Raw genomic sequence first — 9811 nt, 5'->3', positions numbered from 1 at the left:
ACCTTCATTTCTCTTACAATTATTGTTTTATACACACCTGATGCTTCTCATACCTTATAATGGTTTGTAATCAAAGCAAAGGATTGAACTGAGGATAGAAGACAGAGATGCAAAAGGAGAGAAAAAAGATGATTATTTTTTATGGGTTTTAATCTTTTTTCACAAGCCTAGGAACTGATCCTACTAACATTTCCAATCTAATTATATGAATAACACATCTGCAAGAACATGACTAAATTTTAGTAATAGAATGTCTGGGTATAAATCTGTAGTATATATCTCCTTGTATAAATTTTCACAAGGTGAAATGCTTGAAAATAAGACATGTAAAGCTCCAAATTTCAGCCATATATAATAAAGATTACCTGTTCTTACGACCCCATCATCTCCTAAAGCCATTGCTCCTGCTGGGCTCTGTGTAGACTCTTCTTCAACCCAAAGTTTCCTTATAAACCCTAAATAGGTGTTTGACATATATGACAAATAATTCATTCACTTTATTTAATTTTAATATTTATTGCTATAATTGTGACATTAATTTCTTTCTTTTTGATATCTTTTGTAAGAGATAAGTCTCAACACTAATTGCAATATTTATTTTGATGAATATATTTAAAATTTAATTTCTTTCTTCTGAATTTCCTTTCCAAGTATAATTATAAACCTTTAATTATTTTTTAAATTATATTTGTAAAAATTAATTAATTTGCAGAACTGTTCTTACACTCTTATATCATCAAGGACATGGTAGTGTGTAATGATGCTGATAGCATCAATTTGCATCAAAATTTCAATTCTATTACACTTTTGGTTTTTTTTTTTTTTTTCCATACATGTATAATTATTAAAATCTATTCATGCACCAATGTCGTAAATAGTTTGTTTTCTTTCTTTCTTTCTTTCTCAGTGTTTATTCCCATGTACAACTGCAACATGAGGGCATGACAAGAAGGGCCATGCTTGACACCTAAACTCATTCACACTCTTAACCATTTAGGTTGTCCTTTTCCAAGATGTATTTCATTGATTCAACTTTCTTTAACTTAAAATGATTTGCTGATAAGATATTCAACATTCCAACATAGTGGATTTGAAAGCAATTTATTCTTAGGTGATGAAATTTAATTACCAAATGTAACAAGCCGGTTCTTATCTAATCATTTTTTTTTTGCTTATATTTTATCCTGTGACTTGATTGCAACATTTTATTGTTCGATTAAAATCCAGCTTTGCGAACTTCTAATGAGGCAACCTAAGTTTACAGGATGGAGAAGAGTGAAAGAGATTTACTTGTAGAAATGGCTTCCTAAAATGATGCAATTTTTACTCAAGAAAGCAAGTGGTGACCATCCTCTAAAGCTAAAATTCTTTTAAGAAGAATGTGAGTGAGATATATGAAGTGTCCATTTGGATGTACATTTTGTTTTCTATTTTTAAAAATAGAAAATAATGGTAATTTTTTATATAAAATACAAGAACTACAAGCTCCAATGGAATATATGATACCTCCAAATTAGTCCATTGGTGGATGAATTTGTTGCAGTAGAGTGTTGGAGTCTCCTCTTGTAGATCTCCTTTGAGACACTATTTAATATAATTGGATGCCACTCTCGTATAAAACCACCAAATCAATTGGAAAACACATTCAGTGCCTTACCGTGCTTTCAATTTTTCCTTTCGATAATTTCTCCTTGTGGGCTCTAAGATGAAATGATGTGTGTCATCCAAAGGGCACATGTTACTCCAAACATGAATGGTTTTGGGTGACTAGCTAGGGAATGGTTGCATGGTCAACCCCCATTCACAAATGACCCTATACACAAAAATGATTGCATTTAATGTGATGAGACACACTTCTAATGTAATTGAGTGTTGCCCACATAATTACTATATGCAAAGAGTCTAACCCTAAATTGAGAAAAATGTAATAATTGTATGATTGGACATTAACAAGGCATGATCTAGTTTCGTTCAACCATTGGTATGATCTTTGCACCTAATTGACCTAATCCTAACACTTTATAAGCCAACACGTACAATAATTACATGAAGGGGCTAAGCTCTCTCTCTCTCTCTCACACATTTATCTATACATGTGTACCTCCACAATGCTACCATTTGTAGAACCAAGGAGCAACAAACAAGTACCATATTGATGATTTTAAATTTGTGTTGTGAACTAGATTCATCTATGCTTCGTCCACATCCTTCTTTACTGTCGTACGAAGTGTATTGGCAACCAAATTTGTATAAACCCACCACTTTTGACTACATTATTCTATCTCATCATGATATTTTAATCAAACTGTACTCGTATTTTTGTGATGCGTTTTCTTCACCATTAAGATATTGTAAATTTATTACTTATCAAGTACTACTCAAAAAGCGCATAATTCAAGTATTGATTGACATATATTTCATGCCTTTTGGGTAGTAACCAGGCTAAAAAGACATTCGATTAACATATTAATCGTTACTCTTGTAACGACCATTAATATTGGTTTGATTTGAGTTGTGTAGTGATCATTTCAAATGCCAAATTTTTGAAACAAGGAAGATGAACCTAGCTATAAGAAGATGGCAAAATTGTTGTTTGCAATAGACAAAATGAGGAAAAATATAATTCAAGGCTGCTAGGCATATGGATAGCCCATGAAAAGTCTGGTTGAGGCGTTTTGGAAATGGGGACAAGGTTTGGCTTGAGGATATATGGGTATGTTCATTGGAGGAAGAGCGGATGCACTTAAGATTGTTTAAACGTATATGTGGATTTCTAAGAGAGTCACCTGGTTGGATCATTTAGAGTGCATTTGGAGATGATGTGCATGGTTAGAGCTTGTTCACAGTTGAAAGAAAGAAAGAAAGGAGTTGATCTATTGTTGGTGTTCACTTGTACGTACATATAGCTGGTACAAGTCCTAATCCATGCCAAAGATGAAAAATTATTTGAGAATTGAAGTTTTGGAAATTGGAATTTTGAAAAATTATTTGGGAATGGAATTTTAAAAAAAATATTAAATTTGCAAATTGGAATGAAAATAAGATTATTTGAAAAACCGGAATTTTGAAAATCATTTAAAAGAGAATTTGCGAAAATAAAACTTTGACGCGTGAGAATAAAGAATAATAATAAATTAAAAAAAAAGGATAAGGGTACGTGCTTGCCCACCAAAGGTATGTGGCGTTGTCTTCCCCAACAACAACCATTTTTCTGTGGCCATTTCCATGTGCTAGCTCTTTATGCATGTGGCCAAATACAACCAGGGGTGGAGAATTTGGTGGTCTCTTTCACGTGGGGTCTAGTAACAGCTTCATTATGGTCATCAAATTCAAAGAATATCAATTAGCTTCCAGTACATTCCTTTCCTTTTCCATTAGTTTCACCCACGTCTACAAATCATATACTTGAGTATTTGCAGGTTAAAAATCTGTCGAGTAGCCTCAGAATTGATTTTCTAAAGGTTATGGCTTGCGGGCATTGGGAACTATTTTCAGCCAGAAAATAGAGGCAAGTTGCAACCTCCTCTAGTAGACCCAAGATGAAGATCATATGTACCTCGTCGGAGGGCGGAGGAGCGGGAACCGACAACCACTGTTGGTGGTAGGGGTGGATTCCGGCATCGGCCATTTTCAGAGGGTTTGGAATATGGGATATAGTGGAGACCTTGGTATCCACCCAAGAAAACTAACCCATCAAACAACTTACCATGGACTCCTCTGCTCAATCTTAACCCAATTGAAATGCTCATCACCCCAAACACACCAAAAGAAACATAGAAATACAGAGGAGGCCAAAAATAAAAACAGAGCATAAAATAAACAAACCAAAGACCATTCAACCTCGCTCCATCTCATAGTTTGTCAATGAGATAGCAAACTAATTGGGGATGACCAAAATCACTCTAAATATAAAATAAAATAAAATAAACATGGTGGCAGACATCTCACAAAGGAAACCAAAACAGGGTGAAGAAACAGAGCATGATTGCAGATTCTATAAAAACCGAAAAACCAAACAAAGGTGTATGCAAATGATCTCATATACGCATGGTTCCCAATGTCCACACTCAAACGTCAGGAACAAACCCAAACATTAGCAAGAAACAGAACATGGTGTTGGGATTTTGTTTTTCCTAGATCTTTGGTAATAAACCGAAGGCGTGATTCAAAATGTGGTCCACATCATTCCATCAATTTAAGAACGAGGATTAACTCTCAGAACCACATTCGCATCACTACCCCATGTTCTATGCACGCTCCAAGCTCGGTGATGGAGAAAGTCTTTAAAAAGGGGCAGAACACTAATGGGTAGGGTTTCCTAAGCCTTCAATCTCTTTCAGTTTTTAAAAACACCATCTAAGTGGAGGTTGAGAAAGGTTTAGAAGCACCTCAAGCCTGAAAATTGAAAAACGCATTTTTAACCTATAAGAATGGCAGTAGTGAGAGGTATGTTTTCGATCTGTTTATAATTTCACTTATGATCTAATTGCTATTTAATGATTGTTATAGCATGTTTAGATTATTTTTGTCCATCATTTGGTATCAGAGCCTTGTATGTCTTTGCTTTGTTTGTTTTACAATATATGTTTTTCAATAAATAAAAAAAATACAATGAGTTTTGGTATCTTGGAGTTTGTGGTTTTTAGAAGTTTTTGATGAAAAATATAGTTAGAAATCATTAGGAAATGGGATTTCTAACATTTCGGTGTTTTAAATCATCAATCTGGTGTATGGAATACATGGAAACCGTCGGGTTTCATTTCGGGTCGCAAATGGGTCAAACAGACTCGGTTGGAGGTAGAAGATGATTATAGGGGGTTATTATTCTGACTGTAAATAAGAAATAAATAAGTAAACTAGAAATAAGAAAATGGGCAGTAGCCTAGTTGGTCTCAGCCTAGTCTTTACTCATCCACTGCCCAGGTTTGACTCCTCATAGCAGCAACCTATAATTTTTTTTTTAAATTCATAAAATTTAGTGTTTTAAAATATGTTAATTTATGGGTTTCTTTATGGATATTTTATGTGCTATACTATTTATTTTTGTTAGTTGAATGTACATTTTTTTTTTATGGCTTATTATGTATATAACATTAAATTAAATAATTTTGCACATTAAATTTATTCTTAAAGGCTCTTTATGGATTTAATTTTAGATATTTATGTGCTTATAATTTTGTGTGTATGATATATTGTTTTATTATACATGCAATATTGAGTTGAATATTATTAGTACATCGATATTGAGTTTTGTGTACATATTGCTTATGGTTTCATGCAATATATATAAGTTTTTCTTGTGAAGTAATTAAATGTCAAATGATCCATATAATTTTAATTAATTAAGGAGTAGCCACAACATCCTTGATTATGCAAAATTATATATTAAGTGTTTTAGGATCACATGTAGGAAAATGACATTATGGGTAATTAATTATATTTGATATAATAAAATTTTATCCCACAAGAATGTTTTATTATATTTGTACAATTAATTAGGATGGAATATCAAATTATATTTCTTAATTACCCACAAAAATTAGGAAATTGAACATAATTTGATAGTTTTATCATAAGGTTTTACATGGATCTAATTGAATTAGAACTTTAGCCCATAGGCAAGCTTTATGTCCCTAGATTCATAATTTTGGAACATGAGTTACATTGGTAAAACATGATATATGGTTATTAGTCTCAATTTTGAATTATAAGCATGTATGTTTAATTTTTGTGCAGTCATGCAACCTGTGAATTTCTCTAATATAAAATGTGACAGTCCCGAATTGAAAGGTGATAACTATAAGGTTTGGAATGAGAGAATTCTCCTTCATTTGGGGTGCATGGACATTGATTATGCTATCAGGAAAGACAAGCCAACCATTACTGACACCAACACTATAGTAGAAAAGGCTCTTTATAAACAATGGGAGCGATCAAATCGCCTTAGTTTGATGTTTATAAAGACCAAAATCTCTTATGGTATTCATGGTTTTGTCGATCAGCATGACAATGTCAAGGTATTACTGAAGGCTATTGATGAGCAATTTGTTACTTCAAATAAGGCACTTGCCAGCACCCTAATAATGAAGTCTTCATCCTTAAGGCTCACCAATGTGAGTGGTGTGCAAGAGCACATAATGCAGATGAGGGATATTGCAGCATAATTGAATACACTTGAGGTTGAAATGTTTGACTCATTCCTTGTGCATTTTATTTTGAACACTCTTCTACAACAATATAGACCCTTCAAAAGATCCTACAACACACATAAGGATAAGTGGTCAATTAATGAGCTTTTGACCATGTGTGTTCAAGAGGGGGGAAGGTTGAAAATGGAATTGGGTAAGAGTGCATTAATGGAAATGGAAGGAAATGATCAGAACCAGGCCAAAAAGAAAGGGAAAGGTAAAATACCGCCCCAAGGTGGAATCAAGAAGGTCAATAGGTGTTTCTTCTGCAAGAAGAAGGGGTACATGAAAAAGGATTGCACCAAATTCCAGAAATAACTTGAGAAAAAAGGTAAACCAATCTCATTTGTTTGTTATGAATCTAATATGGTTGATGTTATTTATAACTATTAGCCCAAGGATTCTCCCAATCGGGTTTTGATGATAACAAACCATGGTTAAGTGACTAATTGATTTGAATGGTAAAAAATCTAAGGTACAAATTCGGAAATTCATCAAAGGACCAAATGGATACAAGATCGAGACTTTGGGAAGACTTTTGATCATAGGAAATGAATGTAAGATGAATGCATGGGTGCACTTAGGATTTTCAAGTTAGTGGAACCCTCACTTAGTTAGGAGATTAAGGAGAGTGGACGTAGGCAAGGAAGTGTCGAACCACTATAAAACCCGAGTTTGAAATCTCTAACTTTATCTCTTTAATTTTGTTTATATTATGCTTGAACTTGTTGTATTGAAAAAGTTTTTTAAAAACCCAATTCACCTCCTCCCCCTCTTTGGGTGTTTTTCTTAATTAAGCATAACCTTTATTTTCTCAATTGATATCAGAGCTAGACCTCTTGCTTAAGACTTAATCGTCTAAAAGGAAATGACTATTCCATCAAGCTCATCTCAAACTGAAAATTTTACAAAACATAGAGCTCCATTTTTTACGAGAACCGACTATCCCTATTGGAAAACTGGAATGACTTGGTATTTAAAATCAACGATTTAGACGTATGGGATGTCATTGAAGATGGCCTAACTTTTCCTACTACACTAGTTGATGGAGTCTTGGTTTCAAAACCCAAGCAAGAATGGAATGAGCTTGATAAAAGAAATTTTCAATTAAATGCTAAGGTCCTTTTTACCTTGCAATGTGCTATGGATAGAAATGAATATAATAGAATATGTCAATGCAAATCAGCTAAAGAAATTTGGAGATTACTTGAGATAACTCATGAAGGAACAAATCAAGTGAAATGGTCAAAAATGAATTTTCTTGTTCATAACTATGAATTGTTTTCAATGAAAGAAAATGAGACTATTGTTGAGATGATTACTAGGTTCACCGACATTGTCAATGGTCTTAAAGCTTTGGGAAAAAGCTACAAGGAATCCAAGAAGGTGATGAAGACATTAAGGTCACACTCATCAAAGTAGCATACTAAGGTCATCGCAATTCAAGAAGTAAAAGACTTGACAAAGCTACCTATGGAAGAGCTCATAGGGTCATTAATGACACATGAAATTAACTTGGCAAAGAAGCTACAAGAGGGTGAAGACAAAAAGAAGAAGAGCATAGCTCTCAAAGCTACAACCAAGGAAGATGAAGATGTTGAAGAAGAAAAACCAAGTGAGGAAGATGATGATTTAGCCCTCATCACAAGAAAGCTTAACAAATACATGAGGAGTGAAAGGTTTAGAGGAAGAAAGTTCACCTCTAGAAGAGACCTTTCTAAAAAAGAATCTTCATCTCATGGTGACAAGGAAAAATGGGAAGAGAAAAGAGATTTGGTGTGTTTCAAATGCAAAAAACTAAGACACATCAAATATGATTATCCTCTCTACAAAAGTGAAGCCAAGAAAAGAATGAAAAAGGCAATGATGGCCACTTGGAGTGAAAGTGAAGAATCCTCCGAAGAAGAAAATGAGAAAAAAGTGGCAAACATGTACTTCATGACAATAGATGATATTGATGAGGTAAACTCTAACTTTAGTGATGAAGATATGCATGATGTTTTTGAAGAATTCTATGAGGATTTTGAAAAACTTAGTTTGAAAAATAATTCTTTTAAAAATAAAATTCAAGAACTTGAAAAAGAGTTTGAAGAAGTGAAAGAAAAATTTTCAATTGTTGAAATATCTAAAACTCATCTTGAAAAAAGATTATGAGATTTTGAGAAGTGAAAATGAGATTTTAAAAAAGAAAAATGAATGGTTGACATATTCTCTTTCAATTTTTTCTTGTGGACAAAAAACTTTTGAAATGATCTTAGCTAGCCAAAAATGTGTTTTTGACAAACAAAGGCTAGGATTCAAATCCTTAAAGAATTGAAATTATTTTAAAAACTATTTTGTAAAAGAATCCTCAAATGCAAGTTCTTCTACTACTTGCAAATTTTGTGGAAGAGGAGGGCACATTAGTAGCACATGTCCCTTAAGAAATGGATCCCAAAAGAATTCAAATGCTAAGGTTAGAAAGATTTGGATTGAGAAATCCAAGGTCACTAACCCTCAAGGACCCAAAAAGATATGGATACCTAAATCAACTTGAATTTTATTTTATAGGGTTCAAAGAAGGATAAGTGGTTCTTGGATAGTGGATGCTCAGGACACATGAACGAGGATGAATCCAAGTTTTCTTTCCTTACAAAGAGAAAGGGAGGATACGTTACCTTTGGAGACAATGCAAAAGGAAGGATTATTGTTCAAGGCAACATTGGTAATGGCACATCCTCTCTTATTGAAAGTGTTTTATTAGTGGATGGTTTAAAACATAATCTTTTAAGCATTAGTCAACTTTGTGACAAATGTTTTAAAGTAATTTTTGAAGCATCTCATTACATCATCAAAGATATTCAAAATGATCAAACCATCTTCATGGACCATAGATGTGATAATGTTTATGATATAAATATTTCAAAATATGATGCCCATGATAGATGTTTTTCAAGCATGCATGATCAAAGTTGGTTGTGACATAGGAGGTTGGGACATGCTAACATGGACCTCATTTCCCAACTCAACAAAGATGAACTTGTTAGAGGCCTTCCCAAAATAAATTTTTCAAAAAGACAAAGTTTGTGAAGCTTGTTAAATGGGGAAGAAAATAAAAAATTCTTTTAAAAACAAAAATTTTATTTCAACAATTAGGCCTCTTGAGTTGTTGCATATGTATTTATTTGGTCCCTCTAGGACACCAAGCCTTGGAGGAAAATCTTATGCATATGTTATTGTGGATGACTTCTTTAGATACACTTGGGCCTTGTTTTGAAGTCAAAAGAATGAAGCTTTTTATGAGTTTTCAAAGTTTTGCAACAAGGTTCAAAATGAAAAAGGTTATACAATTACTTGTATAAGAAGTGATCATGGGAGAGAATTTGAAAATATTGATTTTGAAGACTATTGCAATGAGCATGCTATTAACCAAAATTTTTTCGGCTCCTAGAACTCCTCAACAAAATGGGGTAGTTGAAAGGAAAAATAGAACTCTTCAAGAAATGGCTAGAACCATGCTAAATGAAAACAATTTACCAAAATATTTTTGGGTCGAAGCGATTAACACTTCTTGTTATGTTTTAAATAGAATACTATTAAGGCCCATTATTAAGAAAACTCCCTATGAGCTTTGGAAAAACAAG

This window comes from Vitis vinifera, chromosome 18 (assembly GCF_030704535.1).
Source record: "Vitis vinifera cultivar Pinot Noir 40024 chromosome 18, ASM3070453v1".
Lineage (NCBI taxonomy): Eukaryota > Viridiplantae > Streptophyta > Magnoliopsida > Vitales > Vitaceae > Vitis > Vitis vinifera.
The sequence above is the reverse complement of the archived record's forward strand: the minus strand, read 5'-3'. Positions refer to the sequence as shown.